Genomic DNA, 18,087 nt, shown 5'->3' on the forward strand with positions numbered 1-18,087 from the left:
AGTACCTCACCAGTTGTTTTAGTGGCCAAAAAGAATGGCGTTTGTGCTGCGACTACCGTAATCTTAACGAAAAGGTGATTCGTGATAATTTTCCTATGCCTCAAATGGATACTGTAATTGAGAAGCTGCAAGGTGCGTCCATTTTCACTACATTATATTCCATGTACCAGTTGAAACAGGCTCGTAAAAATATACTTCATTTGTAACTCAAAATGGTCAGTGTGAATTTTAATACGTGCCTTTCGGAATTTCAAACTCTCCAGCAGTGTTCACTTGATTTATAAGGGCAATTATGCGAGAATTAATCCAAAATAATAATGCGGTCGTTCATATGGACGACGTCATAATTCCGAGCAGCAATGTTGAAGAAGGCCTGGTGAAGCTCAAAAGAGTGTTGCAAGGGAAAGTTAGCTTCTAAGGGTATATAGTGCAAAAGGGCACTATAACTCCGAGCAAGGAAAAGAACCAGGCTGTTGCAAATTTTCCGATACCCCGGGATAAAGGGATATTCAGCGATTTTTGGGGCTGACATCCCATTTTCGTAGGTTTGTAGAGGGGTACGCAGTAATTGCAAAACCGTTGTCCGACATTTTGCGAAAGGATTCAATGTTTGAATTTAAAGACTTGCAGCATGTCGCATTTGAGCAATTGAAAGCAGCTTTGACCAGTGGACCTTTATTAAAATTGTATAGTCCTAAGTTGGATTCACACGGATGCCAGCAAGTTTGGGTTTGGTGAAGTATTGTTACAGAAAGAACCAGAAGACTGTTTGCTCCATCCTGTTCAGTATATGAGCCGTAAGACAAATGCAGCTGAAGAAAAGTACGATTCATATGAATTAAAAGTTCTTGCCGTCATGTTTTCTCTAATAAAATGGCGTGTGTACGTATTAGGCATAAAGTTTAAAATCATAACCGATTGCAATGCGTTTACAATGACGATGAGGAAAAAAGTAGTGCCTTTGCGTGTAGCCAGATGTGCAATGGACTTGCAAGACTTCGGCTATGAAAGTGAGCATCGTTCTGGTTCCAAAATGCGTCACGTTGACGCCTTGAGCCGTGCTTCCTGCTATATGTTGACCCATAGCTTGATACAACGTTTGAGAGAAGCACAGTTGGGGGATGAATGGACAAAGATAATTCGCCAAATTGTTGAGGAAAAGGGGTATGAAGATTTCTACATTGAAAACAAAATCTTGTATAAAGACGCAAATCGGGAATTAATTGTTGTGCCGTGTCGAATGGAAACGGATATCATTCGTTTTGCATACAAACAGGGCCATTTTTCCGCTAAAAAGATTTAGAATCTCGTGGAGAAAAACAATGTTGCGCCATTGAGCTTTTTCAATCGCTTTCACAAATAGAAATAATTAACTATTTATTTTTTGTGTTCAAAATTGTTTTATATTTCTTAAAGTTACGAGAAGCAGGCAGACCCGAATTGATCTGTGATTATTATTTAAGAACAATAGTTTATATATAGGCAAGCGAACCCGAACTAGTACGTGCCAATTTTAGCGAAAAGACAATTATTAGTTATAATTTTGAGTAATGCAAGTTGCCGATGCGTACCAAATGCATGAAGCGAACGAACTTAACCAACTCGATGCGCAGCATCGAGGCCTTCGTATAAGTAAAGCTAGGGCAATAAAACGATCGTTACAGCGAAGAGCGGCAGCTCTATGTAAATGAATTCTTAAGAGCGAAATTTAGGCACTTGCTTTGCAGAGCGAGTATTATAAGATAAAATTAAGATGCTGCTCTTGTCAGTTGCGAGGTCGCTCCAGTTGTTTTGGCTGCGCAACCAGACATTCTCCCCCGTTGGAAGGCATGGGCTTTCAACAGATTCCCTGATGGGCAATAGGCATAGCTTGTTTGCAGCTCTTCTCGTTTCTCCTGTTGCGGTGCGCAAAATGGCTACTCGAGCGACTCCATCCTTTCCCACGATTAACTCTGTGATTCTCGCCAGTGGCCACCTTAGAGGCGGCAGATTTTCATCCTTTACGAGGACTATGTCGTTGACGCGTAGGCTTGGTTTCGGGGTACGCCATTTGGAGCGCTGCTGAAGCAGTGCTAAATATTCTTCACGCCAGTGAGACCAAAACAGTTGTTGCAGGAATGTTACGCGTTGCCAGCCATCCAGACGGTTGAATTGAAGGTGCGTCACATCAGGTTCAAAGAACGATGAGCTGGGTCCACCAATCAAGAAATGAGCTGGAGTGAGCACATCTAGATCTGCTGGATCTTCTGAAAGAGGAAACAATGGCCTGGAATTAATTATCGATGCTATTTGGCAGACTAGGGTGCGAAACTCTTCGAAGTTGAGAACACAAGATCCAACAGCATGATAAAAGTGTTGTTTCGCTGTCCTCACTGCTGCTTCCCAAAGGCCGCCAAAATGCGGTGAACGAGGAGGTATAAATTTCCAATCAATGGAATCAGCCATGCAAAAATTATGCACTGACTCAATATGATCACGACTTGTAAATAGACGCTTGGGATCCAGAAGCTCGTTTTTGGCGCCGACAAAGTTGGTAGCGTTATCCGACCATATCTGAGATGGCCTGCCTCGAGTCGATATAAACCTCTTAAGCGCATTCAAGAAAGAAGCTGTCGACAGATCTATGACCAGTTCCAGGTGAACCGCTTTAGTCGCGAAGCAGACGAAGACAGCCATGTAACATTTGACTGGAACTTTATTTCGTACGTCTGGCTTATAGAAGAATGGTCCACAACAGTCAACACCAGAGACTTCAAAGGCTCGACAAGCAGTCAAACGTTCTTTGGGCAGATCACCCATTATATGCTCTATTAATCCAGGCTTGGCACGAAAGCATCTCACACATTTTCCAACCACCTTGGATACGGTCTTCCTTCCACCAATCGGACAAAACTGCAACCGAATATGAGCAAGAAGTGCCCGTGGACCAGCGTGTAAGTCCCGATTGTGAAACCGTGTGATGACTGAGTTTGTGATGGGGTGGTAACACGGGAGAATTATTGGATGACGACCGTCGAAATCCAGCGAAGAGTTTTTCAAGCGCCCATCAACTCTAAGAACTCCGAAATCATCCAAAAAAGGGTTAAGTGATGTGATACAACTGACGGTTTAACAACTCTTCTCGATTGCAATGATTTGATCTCTTCCCACAGGCGTGCTCTCTGGACGAGCCTTAGTAAGAGTTGGGTCCCATGTTGTATATCAGACACTGTTAGTCCAGGATGCCTGCTTCTGTGTATGAATTTATAAATATATCCGAATATACGCTGCATTGTATCAACCGTATTTAGAAGTGACAGTTATATCAACGAAGGGAGATGACGCAATAAGGACCCTTTTCTTAAGTTCGAGCTCTCTCCTTTCTGACAAGCAAGAAGCAGGCCAGTCCAATTTGTTTTTAACTAGAAATTCTGGGCCGTTGAACCACAGTGACGATTGATCTAATTCACTGGGCGTAGATCCTCTCGAGAGTATATCTGCCGGGTTGAGTGAAGTAGGCACGTAACGCCATTCCATGCCATTAGTTAGCTCTTGAACTGCTGTGACGTGATTAACCACAAACACATTGAGCTTGCAGCGCTCGGTCCTTATCCAGGAAAGGCATACAGAAGAATCCGACCAACATCAAACAGATTCATTTTAGATATCTCACGCATGAGATTAGATAATAAGACGGCACCACAGAGCTCTAGATTTGGAACTGTGATTGTTTTTAGAGGAGCTACACGCGATTTGGAACACAACAGCAGACAACTGGCTGATGTTCGTCGAGAAAGGACGTAGACACAGGCCCCATATGCTTCGATGCTGGCGTCGCAGAAACTGTGAACCTCTAACTCTGCTGCAGGTATTGACACGAGACGAGGAAATTTAAGAAACAGTGCCTTCTCAAAACTGCAGCAAAGATCATGCCAAGCTGTTGCCAGTGATGATGGCCAGCTCTCGTCCCACTCAAGCTTCTCCTTCCAGATCTGCTGCATAAAGATTTTAGCCTTGGCAATTACCGGCCCTATGAGTCCAAGCGGGTCATACAAGCGAGCTATGGACGATAGTATTGACCTTTTTGATGGTTTAGATCTCTGCTGAATGGACGAAAACGAAAACAACAATCGATCCGACGCTGAGTCCCAAGCGAGTCCAAGAGTTTTGGTGATGTCGCTACCATCATCAAACTTTAGGGAAGATTCTCTGTCTTCTACGGGTATCCCTTTCAGTACAGCAGAATTGTTTGAGCACCACTTTCGCAACTAGAAGCCCCCACTTGCCAAGATTCCAGCCGTCTGATTAAGAAGTTCCTTTGCTTCTTGAATTGAATCACCCCCTGAAATGAGATCCGAGATCCAATTGGAAAATTACTTTCCTCATCCATAGACACTCCATTCCGTATATAACTGTATCCAGCTTAAAAATTTTTATATCCTGTTCTAGCGAGTCTCGCCACAGAATGCATTGTAGAAAATCATCCGGTACTCCAATATCTCCTGTTAGGGCGATTGGGAAATTACGAAAGCGAAGAAGGATATGAAACAGCGAGCTTTGAATAACAGGTCCAGCCATCAATAGTTCATTTAATGAATTACCTGACGAGGTAGCTGCTGAGCCGTCGAAAACGACTCGCAATTTTATCGTTGAACTGTCTTCTTTAAAGACACAGTGATGAGGAAGAAAGTATTGACAAAGTCCTATAGACTCTGGAGCAACAGGCGACATATGGCCAAGATCCAAATATTCCTTTAGAAAGTTTGAATATTGAATCTTCAGATCTGGACGATTTTGTAGTTTGCGTTCCAGGGTCAGGAACCAACGAAAGGATTGGTATGACGTCCCCAGACATTCCAAACTTCGCTTGAAGGGTAAACGAACTGAATATTGGCCACTAGGCAATCTGATAAGAGTCTTTACGAAATGTTCTTCACAGATGTTTTCTTCCTTTGAAGTGGTAGGTGTACTTTCCAAGCAGGATTCTATCTCCCAAAATCTTCGAACCAATTCATCATCACGTTCTTCAGAACTTGACTCAAGTTTGCCCGCAGTATGCTTTGCCATTAACATAGAACCACTCAAGCGGGGTCCGCCTCCAGAAACTACCCAACCAAGCCGTGTTTTTTGAAGACGCGGTAGTCCAGGGAGAAGTCTTATCTGGCCGACGTAGCAAGTCCACGCGTTGAGGTTTAAAGAAAGACGGATCTGCAAGTTTTATTTTATCGGGAATGTTCCAATTCGTCGTGTTGATAGTAAGACTCGGTTGACTATCAGTTATGTTATCAGTTATGTTAGGTCACCCTGTTTGCAGAGGGCACTGCACTAGAGGCATTATTTTCGGTTGCCATTAGAAGCGCGATAGAAAGCGCGTGCGAAACTAGCTAAGTAACTAACAACGGTGATCGCTAGTACATGCAAACCGTTCAAAAAACAATAGTTGTACAATAAGAACTTCGGCGAACGCAAGTGTCAAGCTATGTAATGAAGCAACGGCAATAGCTTTTACATAAGTACCGCACGAATGACCGCACACGACCGAGAGAGTAGGCAAAGCGACGGAGATAAGTATGTATGTATACAAAGGGCACAAAACGAAATGCGAGGTGTTGCCTTTTAAGATTATTGGTTTAATGTAAGGCAAATATTCTTACAACAACAAAAATAAAAATCACGCCGGGGTCACCAAATGTTGCGCTATTGAGCTTTTTCAATAGCTTTCACAAATAGAAATAATTAACTATTTATTTTTTGTGTTCAAAATTGTTTTATATTTCTTAAAGTTACGAGAAGCAGGCAGACCCGAATTGGTCTGTGCTTATTATTTAAGAACAATAGTTTATATAAGCAAGCGAAGCAAGCGAAGAGACAATTATTAGTTATAATTTTGAGTAATGCAAGTGACCGATGCGTACCAAATGCATGAAGCGAACGAACTTAACTAAATTCGATGCGCAGCATCGAGGCCTTCGCATAAGTAAAGCTAGGGAAATAAAACGATCGTTACAGCGAAGAGCGGCAGCTCTATGTAAATGAATTCTTAAGAGCGAAATTTAGGCACTTTCTTTGCAGAGCGAGTATTATAAGATAAAATTAAGATGCTGCTCTTATTAGTTGCGAGGTCGCTCCAGTTGTTTTGGCTGCGTAACCAGACAAACTATTTTATACCAAAACTAAAGGAGACATTAGACCAAACCGAAGATGGTTGCATAGAACGCATTATTATGAATGCTAAAACTGGGAAAAGGGAAGGATTTCTGACCCCGATAGATAAGGGAGACCATTGTGTACTTATCATATCGATCACGTTTGGCCAATGCAGCTAACCAGCAAACGTTATAACCACATTCTTGTGGTGTAGATGGGTTCTCCAAATTTGTGTGGTTGTACCCCACCCGCAGCAATGGTGTTGATTAAGTTTTAAATTGCTTAGAAAGGAGGTTTCCTGTTTGGAAACCCAGAGCGTGTCGTTTCTGATAGAGCTACTGCATTTACGTCACATCTTTTTAAAGACTATTGCAAGAAACAAAGCATAGCGCATCTGCTTATAGCTACCGGAGTACCGCGAGGAAATGGTCACGTGGAGCGAATGCATAAACAGTTGGGAAGAGTTTAGCAAGTGATTAACCGGACTGCACCAAGGAGCACAAAAGTATCCCCTTTCAATAATCTTACAGGTCTGGAAATGTGTACACCAGACGATCTAGAGTTAAATAAACTAGTAAAAGAAAGTTTGATCGACGAGTTGGAATACGGAAGAAGTGTAACGCGTGAACAGGCGTTGGAAAATATCCAAAAGTTGCAAGATGAAAACAGAAGGAAATTTGATCTTAAAAGAAAAAGGATATTCAGTACAAAATAAACGATTTCGTAGCTATAAGCGCACTGAGTATTGTACGGGATTAAAATTAAAGGGAAAATTTTTGGGGCCATATAAGTTGGTGGACGTTAAGAAACATGGTAGATATGAAGTGGAGAAGGACCGTGTAAGACGACAACAATTTCAGGCTATATGAAGATGTGGATTCCTTCGGGTCGAAAGACGTGTCAGGAGGGCCGAATGTGGGAGCCCTAGAAGGCGAGCGACAGAGAACAACGCGCAGCGGTCGTTGTTTCTGATCGCTCTCTCTTCGCTCATTTGTAACTTTGCAGTTTTGCGTCAAAGAGCAGGCTTCGCAACGCTAAAAGAGAAGCAGACACTTGGCATAATAACTTAAAAATAATATCAATCAATCATCTTATAATATTAAACATATTTGTAAAAGTTAACCGCTTTGAAACAAATTATAATAAGAAACTTTGTAATTCTATAGTAGTAAAGAATCTACATAGGGTAAATAATAAGAGCTAGAACCACCAAAATTGACATGTTTCCTCTAGAATAGCATATATACTGACATGTTAAATCTAGAATAGTATATTTATATCAAGTATAATTCATTGTTTAGCTATCGCCACCTTCCCGCTTCTACCTCACAGTTATAAATCAAGTTAATAACCCAACTTCTAATGCCCACCAATTTAAGCCAGAAATTTAATGCAATTTACTTTTTGAGAATACACAGATGTTCTATGGTACATTAAGATAAAGTGTAGAAATTTTCATGAAGATCGGTTAAGGAACACATGTTTGCAGCTCCAGCGCAAATTCGCAGAATATTTGTATACATGGACACACACACACATATATGCGCGGCTGCTTCGTATTTATCAACAGAATTATTATTGCTATTGTATTGTTTTCTCTGTTAGTATGTTAATTGTTTTTTTTACCTAAACCCATTGAAAATGGGTAAGAAGGGTATATGGTATTTGTGCAAAATGTAAATGTATGTAAGAGGCAGAAGGAAATATCTCCGAGCCCATGAGGTATATAAATTATTAATAAGCATCAGCAGCCGAGTCAATCTAGCCATGTTCATCTGTCTGTCCGTCCATCGGTGCGTATGAACTCAAGGATCTTAGTAACTATAAGAGCTGGAGACTTGAAATTTGAGTTGTAGGTCCTCTTAGTACATACGCAGATCAGAGTTTTCCCGATAATCGATAACTTTCTTCCCCCAAGCAATCGATGCAAATCGATATTGAGTAAATTTGGTAAGCAATAAGAGCTAGATCCACTTAAATTGACATGTTTACTTTAGAATATTATATATTTATCAAGTATAATGCACTATATACCAATCGCCATCCTTCCGCCTCTATCTGATAGCTATAAATCCAGTTAATAACCCAACTTCCATTGTCCACCAGGATATAAATGTATTACATGACGGGTTATATTTTTCAATTAGTAGTGTCTTTTTATTTACGCTAGCGTTCTTGTTATGCCACTATGACCTCCTTGAATTGGGTCGTCATGGTATGTAGACAGTATTTTTTGTATCTCTTTTAATACCCTGGACCCATTAAAAATGGGTATAAGGGTATATTGTATTTGTGTATCTTCGACCCCATAAAGTATATATATTCTTGATCAGCATTAGTAGCCGAGTCGATCTAGCCAGGCCCGGCTGTCTATCCGTCCGTCCGTCCGTATGTATGAACGCATCGATCTCAGAACCTATAGGAGCCGGAGACTTTAGATGTGGGTGCTCCTAGTGCCTGCGCAGATCGAGTTTGTTTCCGATAATCGATAACTTACTCCGTTTCCAAGCAATCGATAAAAATCAATATCCATATCCTGCTTTTTGGGCAATTTTGGTAAATAATAGGAGCTAGAGTCCCCAAACTTGACATATAGCTTCTAAAATAGAATATATATATATATGCATTTGATGTCGGAAGAAGAGGGTTCAGGGTATCCGCTAGTCGGAAGCTCCCGACTAGAACCTCTTGTTCTTGTTTTAAATGTGGTAAGCCAGGATACCGTGCCGTGCAGTGTAATGGAGAGAGCCAATATAAACAAGAAAAATCGACGAATGTTGTCCGAGACGAAAAGAGGATGTTAAAGTCATTAAGCACAATCACTTCTTCTGGCTTAGAATTAAAAGATGTCGTTTCTGGCGCAGTGATTTGCAAAGGTTTAGTGGATACCGGAGCGGTAGATGTGTCTATCGGAAGTTAGGAATCAGACAGTTAACCGGATGTTCTAAGACTCTAACGGGTATAGCTGACAGCCAAACTCTGAAGTTTGGAAACTTTATAATACCTGTCAAGATTGATTACATTCAAATGTAAATCGAATTTCATGTCGTACCAGAAAAGGATATTAGTTTTGAAGTAATTCTTTGCAGAACCATTTTGGATTATGTATCCAAGGAGTATAGCCGTGTGTGATCAGAAAATTGTTGATGAGCAAGTGAAAGAATGGCTAGTGGAGAAATTTTCTAGCCCAGTATGTCAGAGTACCTCACCAGTTGTTTTAGTGGCCAAAAAGAATGGCGTTTGTGCTGCGACTACCGTAAGCTTAACGAAAAGGTGATTCGTGATAATTTTCCTATGCCTCAAATGGATACTGTAATTGAGAAGCTGCAAGGTGCGTCAATTTTCACTACATTATATTCCATGTACCAGTTGAAACAGGCTCGTAAAAATATACTTCATTTGTAACTCAAAATGGTCAGTGTGAATTTTAATACGTGCCTTTCGGAATTTCAAACTCTCCAGCAGTGTTCACTTGATTTATAATGGCAATTATGCGAGAATTAATCCAAAATAATAATGCGGTCGTTCATATGGACGACGTCATAATTCCGAGCAGCAATGTTGAAGAGGGCCTGGTGACGCTCAAAAGAGTGTTGCAAGTAGCAGGAAAGAATGGTCTACGCATAAATTGGTCGAAGTGTCAACTGCTGCAAGGGAAAGTTAGCTTCTAAGGGTATATAGTGCAAAAGGGCACTATAACTCCGAGCAAGGAAAAGACCCAGGCTGTTGCAAATTTTCCGATACCCCGGTATAAAAGAGATATTCAGCGATTTTTGGGGCTGACAGCCCATTTTCTTAGGTTTGTGGAGGGGTACGCAGTAATTGCAAAACCGTTGTCCGACATTTTGCGAAAGGATTCAATGTTTGAATTTAAAGACTTGCAGCATGTCGCATTTGAAAGCAGCTTTGACCAGTGGACCTTTATTAAAATTGTATAGTCCTAAGTTGGATTCACACGGATGCCAGCAAGTTTGGGTTAGGTGAAGTATTGTTACAGAAAGGCCCAGTAGCCTGTTTGCTTCATCCTGTTCAGTATATGAGCCGTAAGACAAATGCAGCTGAAGAAAAGTACGATTCATGCGAATTAGAAGTTCTTGCCGTCATGTTTTCTCTAATAAAATGGCGTGTGTACGTATTAGGCATAAAGTTTAAAATCATAACCGATTGCAATGCGTTTACAATGACGATGAGGAAAAAAGAAGTGCCTTTGCGTGTAGCCAGATGTGCAATGTACTTGCAAGACTTCGGCTATGAAATTGAGCATCGTTCTGGTTTCAAAATGCGTCACGTTGCTATATGTTGACCGATAGCTTGATACATCGTTTGAGAGAAGCACAGTTGGGGGATGAATGGACAAAGATAATTCGCCAAATTGTTATTTTATACCAAAACCTAAGGGAGACGGTAGCCCAAACCGAAGATAGTTGCATAGAATGCATTATTATGAATGCTAAAACTGGGAAAAGGGGACGATTTCTGACCCCGATAGATAAGGGAGACCATTGTGTACTTATCATATCGATCACGTATGGCCAATGGAGCTAACCAGCAAACGTTATAACCACATTCTAGTGGTGGTAGATGGGTTCTCCAAATTTGTGTGGTTGTACCCCACCCGCAGCAATGGTGTTGATGAAGTTTTAAATTGCTTAGAAAGGCAATATGTCCTGTTTGGAAACCCAGAGCGTGTCGTTTCTGATAGAGGTACTGTATTTACGTCACATATTTTTAAAGACTATTGCAAGAAACAAATGGTCACGTGGAGCGAATGCATAAACAGTTGGGAAGAGTTTAGCAAGTGATTAACCGGACTGCACCAAGGAGCACAAAAGTATCAAATTTCAATAATCTTACAGGTCTGGAAATGTGTACGCCAGACGATCTAGAGTTAAATAAACTAGTGAAAGAAAGTATGATCGACGAGTTGGAAGATGGAAGAAGTGTAACGCGTGAACAGGCGTTGGAAAATATCCAAAAGTTGCAAGATGAAAACAGAAGGAAATTTGATCTTAAAAGAAAAAGGATATTCAGTACAAAATAAACGATTTCGTAGCTATAAGCGCACTGAGTATTGTACGGGATTAAAATTAAAGGGAAAATTTTTGGGGCCATATAAGTTGGTGGACGTTAAGAAACATGGTAGATATGAAGTGGAGAAGGACCGTGTAAGACGACAACAATTTCAGACTATATGAAGATGTGGATTCCTTCGGGTCGAAAGACGTGTCAGGAGGGCCGAATGTGGGAGCCCTAGAAGGCGAGCGACAGAGAACAACGCGCAGCGGTCGTTCTTTCTGATCGCTCTCTCTTCGCTCATTTGTAACTTTGCAGTTTTGCGTCAAAGAGCAGGCTTCGCAACGCTAAAAGAGAAGCAGACACTTGGCATAATAACTTAAAAATAATATCAATCAATCATCTTATAATATTAAACATATTTGTAAAAGTTAACCGCTTTGAAACAAATTATAATAAGAAACTTTGTAATTCTATAGTAGTAAAGAATCAACATAGGGTAAATAATAAGAGCTAGAACCACCAAAATTGACATGTTTCCTCTAGAATAGCATATATACTGACATGTTAAATCTAGAATAGTATATTTATATCAAGTATAATTCATTGTTTAGCTATCGCCACCTTCCCGCTTCTACCTCACAGTTATAAATCAAGTTAATAACCCAACTTCCAACGCCCACCAATTTAAGCTAAAAATTATTGCAATTTACTTTTTGAGAAAACACAGATGTTCTATGGTACATTAAGATAAAGTGTAGAAATTTTCATGAAGATCGGTTAAGAAACACATGTTTGCAGCACCAGCGCAAATTCGCAAAATATTTGTATGCATGGACACACACACACATATATGCGCGGCTACTTCGTATTTATCAACAGAATTATTATTGCTATTGTATTGTTTTCTGTGTTAGTATGTTAATTGTTTTTTTTTTATACCCTAAGCCCATTGAAAATAGGTGAAAAGGGTATATGGTATTGGTGCAAAATGTAAATGTATGTAAGAGGCAGAAGGAAATATCTCCGAGCCCATGAGGTATATAAATTATTAATAAGCATCAGCAGCCGAGTCAATCTAGCCATGTTCGTCTGTCTGTCCGTCCGTCGGTGCGTATGAACTCAAGGATCTTAGTAACTATAAGAGCTGGAGACTTGAAATTTGAGTTGTAGGTCCTCTTAGTACATACGCAGATCAGAGTTTTTCCGATAATCGATAACTTTCTTCCCCCAAGCAATCATTGCAAATCGATATCGAGTAAATTTGGTAAGCATTAAGAGCTAGATCCACTTAAATTGACATGTTTACCTTAGAATATTATATATTTATCAAGTATAATGCACTATATACCAATCGCCATCCTTCCGCTTCTATCTGATAGCTATAAATCAAGTTAATTACCCAACTTCCATTGCCGACCAGGATATAAATGTATTACATGACGGGTTATATTTTTCAATTAGTAGTGTCTTTTTATTTACGCTAGCGTTCTTGTTATGCCACTATGACCTGCTTGAATTGGGTCGTCATGGTATGTAGACAGTATTTTTTGTATCTCTTTTAATACCGTGGACCCATTAAAAATGGGTATAAGGGTATATTGTATTTGTGTATCTTCGACCCCATAAAGTATATATATTCTTGATCAGCATTAGTAGCCGAGTCGATCTAGCCAGGCCCGGCTGTCTGTCCGTCCGTCCGTCCGTATGTATGAACGCAACGATCTCAGAATCTATGAGCCAGAGACCTCAGATGTGGGTGCTCCTAGTGCCTGCGCAGATCGAGTTTGTTTCCGATAACCGATAACTTACTCCGTTTCCAAGCAATCGAAAATAAATCAATATTCAAAAAATTAAAAAAAAAAACTTTTCGAAAATCAGGATATTGTAACATTGTGGGGTGCATAAGTTTTTCTTTAAGGTATTGAAATGCGTTTTGGTGACGTCAAATTTCTTGTCATCTGGCAATACTCCTTTGTCAGTGCATTTGTGACCTAAGAATATCACTTCATGCATGAAACAAACATTTTTCTGGATGCAACTTTATGTTATATTTCCTACATATATAAAAACATCAGATAAGTTTTTATTTATGTGTTTTTCGGAACATCCTATCACTATTAAGTCATCCATATAAAGGAATGCCTATGCGTGTTCAAAACCCGAGAATGCTGTTCTCATCATTCTCTGAAATGAATTTGGTGCTATTTTAAGACCATACCATTTAGCGCGTGAAACGATATGAGCCTTTGCTCGTTGAAAAAGATGTTATATTTCTTGAGCGGGAATTTATCAGAAAGTAATTTTTTGTTGATTTGCTTATTGGTGCACAATTCTGTTAATTGATTTCTGAATTGTTCTGGAAACTTTTTATATAACTTTGAAAGCACTAGTTCCCTTCTATTTTCTGCATTAGTGTTATGAATATCGTAATCTGTTAAATTTTCATATTGGATTTTGTTTACTTAGGACGATTGGTCGAAATTAGTTGTGTTTAGAAGGTGAATGTATACATGTTTGGATGCTGCTATTTTGTTTGCAACATAAATTCCATTATGTATTTCTTGGGTTGGAACAAATATATAATCGTTTACTGAATTAATGTCTATTTTTCGAATTACTTGGGATCTGACTGGCAGATAAACTCTATTGTTGCCAGCACTATGTTATTGGAACATAAATAGGATAATTTAAGTTTTGAGGTCTAATTGTAAACCAGTCTTCACTTGGTTTGAAGTCTAATTGACAATTGAATTTTTTAATTAAGTCAATGCCTATTATACCATCAGACGGTATTAAAAAATCTGAGTCTACTAAATGAAATTCGTGTGGAATAATATATTTTGTTGATTGCTGAACCAACCATTGAATTGAGGGAAAGAGTACTAATTCTTAAGTCTCCACATGCAGATTTAACTCTGGGATGCAAGCACGCCAACTTTTTTGGTTCCATGCAGCGCATGTACAATTTTATGAAGCGTATAAGGCATCATGGACTCACTGTTGCAGACATTCATCACGGCACTCGCATTCTTCTTCGGGCAGTACAGAGAGCGAACTTGTGGGATGACATCAAGGAGATTCATTCTCATGGAAATGTGGAAAAATCCAGCTCCGTTGCATCCCTTGCACCATTTCTGGATGAACGTGACCTCCTTCGCGACGGTGGCCGGCTCAACAATTCGTCCCTGGACTATGATGCGCAACACCCCATTATACTGCCTCGGCGTCATGCAATCGCGTTAGCTTTTATCGTTCAGTTTCATGAGACGAATCTACACCCTGGTCCCCGTGCACTTCTAGCCAAAACTCGACTTAAATATTGGCCGATTGGTGGATTAGTCAAGGACCGATCGACTGCTACATTTTTGAGCGCTCTGAAGCGATTCATCGCCACTCGTGGCAAACCCAGTCCAATTTGGTCCGATTTGAAGCGTCTCTTGCTTAGCGATCCTCACATGGAAGCAGTTCGGCAGTTCTGCCTCGCCGATGACATCGACGGAAATTCATCGCTCCCTGTTCTGCGCACTTTGGTGGACTATGGGAGGCGGCAGCACAGTTGCCACCACTTCTATCGCTCTATCGGCCGCTCTTTACGTACTCTTGAAGAGCTTCGTACTCTTGTTTGCCAAATCACAGCTATTGTTAACTCACGCTTTCAGAGAACCCAGCAGATCTAGATGTCCTGACTCCTGCTCATCTACTGCTTGGTGGTCCTTCATCAGCCGTCATCGAGCCAGAGTTGACCAAATTAAACTACGACCGTTTGGATGGCTGGCAGCGTGTGACGCAGCTACAACAGGTGTTCTGGGCTCGATAACGTGAAGCGTACCTAACTTTAAATCAATTGTGTAGATGATATGAAGACCACGGCTGGAATCATCCGAAGAGCCGTAAGCAACCTGTGTCTGCTGCCCCTTAAGGATTCTGTTGAAAGTCAGGCTTCCAACGAGGGGAGTATGTTGGATTCTGCAGCAGCCTCATCAAATAAGCATAAGCAAACATTCATGTAAACATAAGAGGAGGTTGTAATTTTGGTCTAGTGGAACAGCTGCCTATTATAAACAAGGTTGGCAAGCCTTTCTTGCACTTGTCGCAGCATACTTGCATATTCCTTTTTTGTCTGCTCGCTCAGTTCGTTGTTGATCGAGGCGAAGCGAAGAACCAATTCTGAGCCACAGCCAAATTACCTTATAATCTGCGTAAATTTGCCTAATAAACTGAATAATAAGGTGTTGTTGTGAAAGGCCAAAATTTACTTATTTCATGGTTTAGGTTCTAAGCAGTTGCTAAAAAACATTAGTAACTCAACAATGTCTTTTTCGAATTATTTGGGATCTAGCTGGCAGAAGAATTGTATTTTTGCCAGCACAATATATTATCGGAACATAAATAGGATAATTTAAATTTTTAAGTTCTAATTATAAACCAGTCTTCAATTGTTTTGAAGTCTAATTGACAATTGAATTTATTAATTAAATCAATGCCTATTATTCCATCGCATGGTATGGAAAATTCTGAATCCACTAAATGAAATTCGTGTAAATATATAAATATATATATAAATATATATCGGGAAAAATATATTTTGTTGATTTTAGTTCTATTGAAGTTGTTCCTCGAGATTTTATTACACCTTGGCCTATGCCTTGGATGTTTATAATTTTTTCTTCTTGAATTTTAAAATTATCTGAGTTTATTTTTAAAAGAGAAATATCTGCACCAGTATCTATTAGGAATGAGAGTTTATTTTCAGTTGAATGATTATAAAATGTGACAAATATATTATGACTGTAATTGATGAAATGAACCTTTGCATTTACTGGATGTTATTAATTAAATCATTATTGTTATTATTATTATATTGGTTGGAATTACCTCGCCCTCTTTCTCGATTTTGGCCTCGTCTTCCGCCACGGTTATTGTAATTATTGTTGTTGTTGTTGCTACCGCCTCAGATGTAATTGTTGTGGTTTTAATTTCTGCCACACTTATAGCCACGGCCTCCCCTATAATTGTTGTTTGCACCTCGTCGATAATACAGGACAGTGTTACTTTGACCTGTTATCTCCGTGCAACTATTGACAAATTTGGAAACGGCATCGTTCATATTTGTGAATGTGCCTGCATGCATGATAAGTTGAAGTCAATTGAACAATTTTGGGTCATAGCTTTTACTGCTGTTGTAGTGCTGTATTTGCTTGCAAGTGATTGGCTTAGACCTTCTCTGATAAAGGAGCCCTCAAAGGCCTTGGCTAGTTTTTCCACCTCTTCGGTATATAAGCCGGTAGGTTAGCCGTTTAATTTTTCTGTTGCAGATTTAGAAGCTTAGCAGATAGAAGTTTGTATCTGTTGTATCGGTAGAAGAGCGATTCTCCTTTTACTGCATTTGATAGTTGCGTGATGATTGCAGCAATTGTCTGCTCATTACTTATTAAATTTGTCGCATGGCCTTCAAGCTTTGTTTTTATAAAGCTAACAGCGCTCATGTGTGCCTTTTAAGGTTTCTAATAGATTCACCGAATCTAGAAAATTTTGTAAATTTTCCGGCTTACCATCAAAATCTGGTATCAGAGATGTGGCTAGCTTGATAAATTCTGCAACTGTTTGTGCCATTTCAGAGATTGTTGTTTTCTGTTTGGTTTCGATTGGATCGCTTTCTTCTAATGTTTCAATGTCAATATCATATTCAGCGTCGCTTGGTTAAATTGATTCGGGTAATACTATTAATTGGTCGTTTATCTGAATATGTCGCCTTTTGGCGTAATCAGTAATCAATCTTGTGTTCAGGAATTTTATTACCCTTAAATATTTACTATATTAAAGCAATTTGCTTTTTGAAAATACACAGATTTTCTATTGTAAAATGAGCACTTATTGTACTGAGTGTCAATAACTAAATTTAAATTTAATTTCTCCACCCCTCGTGAAATATCATCATTCAAAATAAATGTTTCACATGATATGTTCCCAATCATTTGTGATCCCAAATTTTGGCCACCACACATGATTGTTCATGAGTTCAAGCCTAAAAAGCGTAACCAGCCTGTCACCCTTCCAGTCCCTTCAATACAGGGTACCATTTCTGCCCCAAAAAACTAGCTTCATCTTCTGACCAAATCTTTATTCATTATCAGAATGTCAGAGGTCTCACTTCAAAGCTAAAAAATCTTTTTATTGCCAGCACTTCCTTCGATTCGGACATAATAGCATTTTCAGAAACATGGTTAAACTCAACCATATCTGATTTTGAGATATTACCGAATAACTTTACTTTGTTTAGAAATGATCGGCCGACTCGAGGTGGTGGGGTGTTAATTGCCGTTAAAGCCACTCTCCAGTCTGAACTATTCTGTTTTAGTACGCCTACTGACGCTGAGATTGTCTCAGTTAAGGTGTCTTTTCCTACACGGAATATCTATGTAACATGCTCTTATGTCCCACCTTCTTCTGATATTCAAGTTTATATGAATCATATTACTTGTATTAAAGAAGTTTCTTCACACGTGCGGGATAATGACCTATTATTGGTGTTGGGTGATTTTAATTTGCCGAACATCTCTTGGTCATTATTCACTGCTGAAAATTATCTAGTGCCCTCAGCACAGCACGATTTTTTAGACTGCATGCTTGATCTTTCGTTGTTTCAAATCAATTCAATTTCTAATCATATGAATAGAACACTTGACCTTGTATTTGTTAACGACTACCTTATTTCTAATGTGTCTAGGTCACCTCCTTTATCTCTTCCTGAGGATGTCTATCATCCAACTTTAGAGATTGCAATGCTAAATTGTAATCCTTCCATTTCGTGCTCATCAGCCAATAAGCCCCGCTATTGCTTTCGCAAAGGAAATTATTCCTTGCTGAATCAGCTTATTTATTCAACCGATTGGTCTTTCTTATATGACTCAGTTGATATGAATACAGCCATTAATTCTTTTTATA

This window comes from Drosophila virilis, unplaced genomic scaffold (assembly GCF_030788295.1).
Source record: "Drosophila virilis strain 15010-1051.87 unplaced genomic scaffold, Dvir_AGI_RSII-ME tig00001642, whole genome shotgun sequence".
NCBI lineage: Eukaryota > Metazoa > Arthropoda > Insecta > Diptera > Drosophilidae > Drosophila > Drosophila virilis.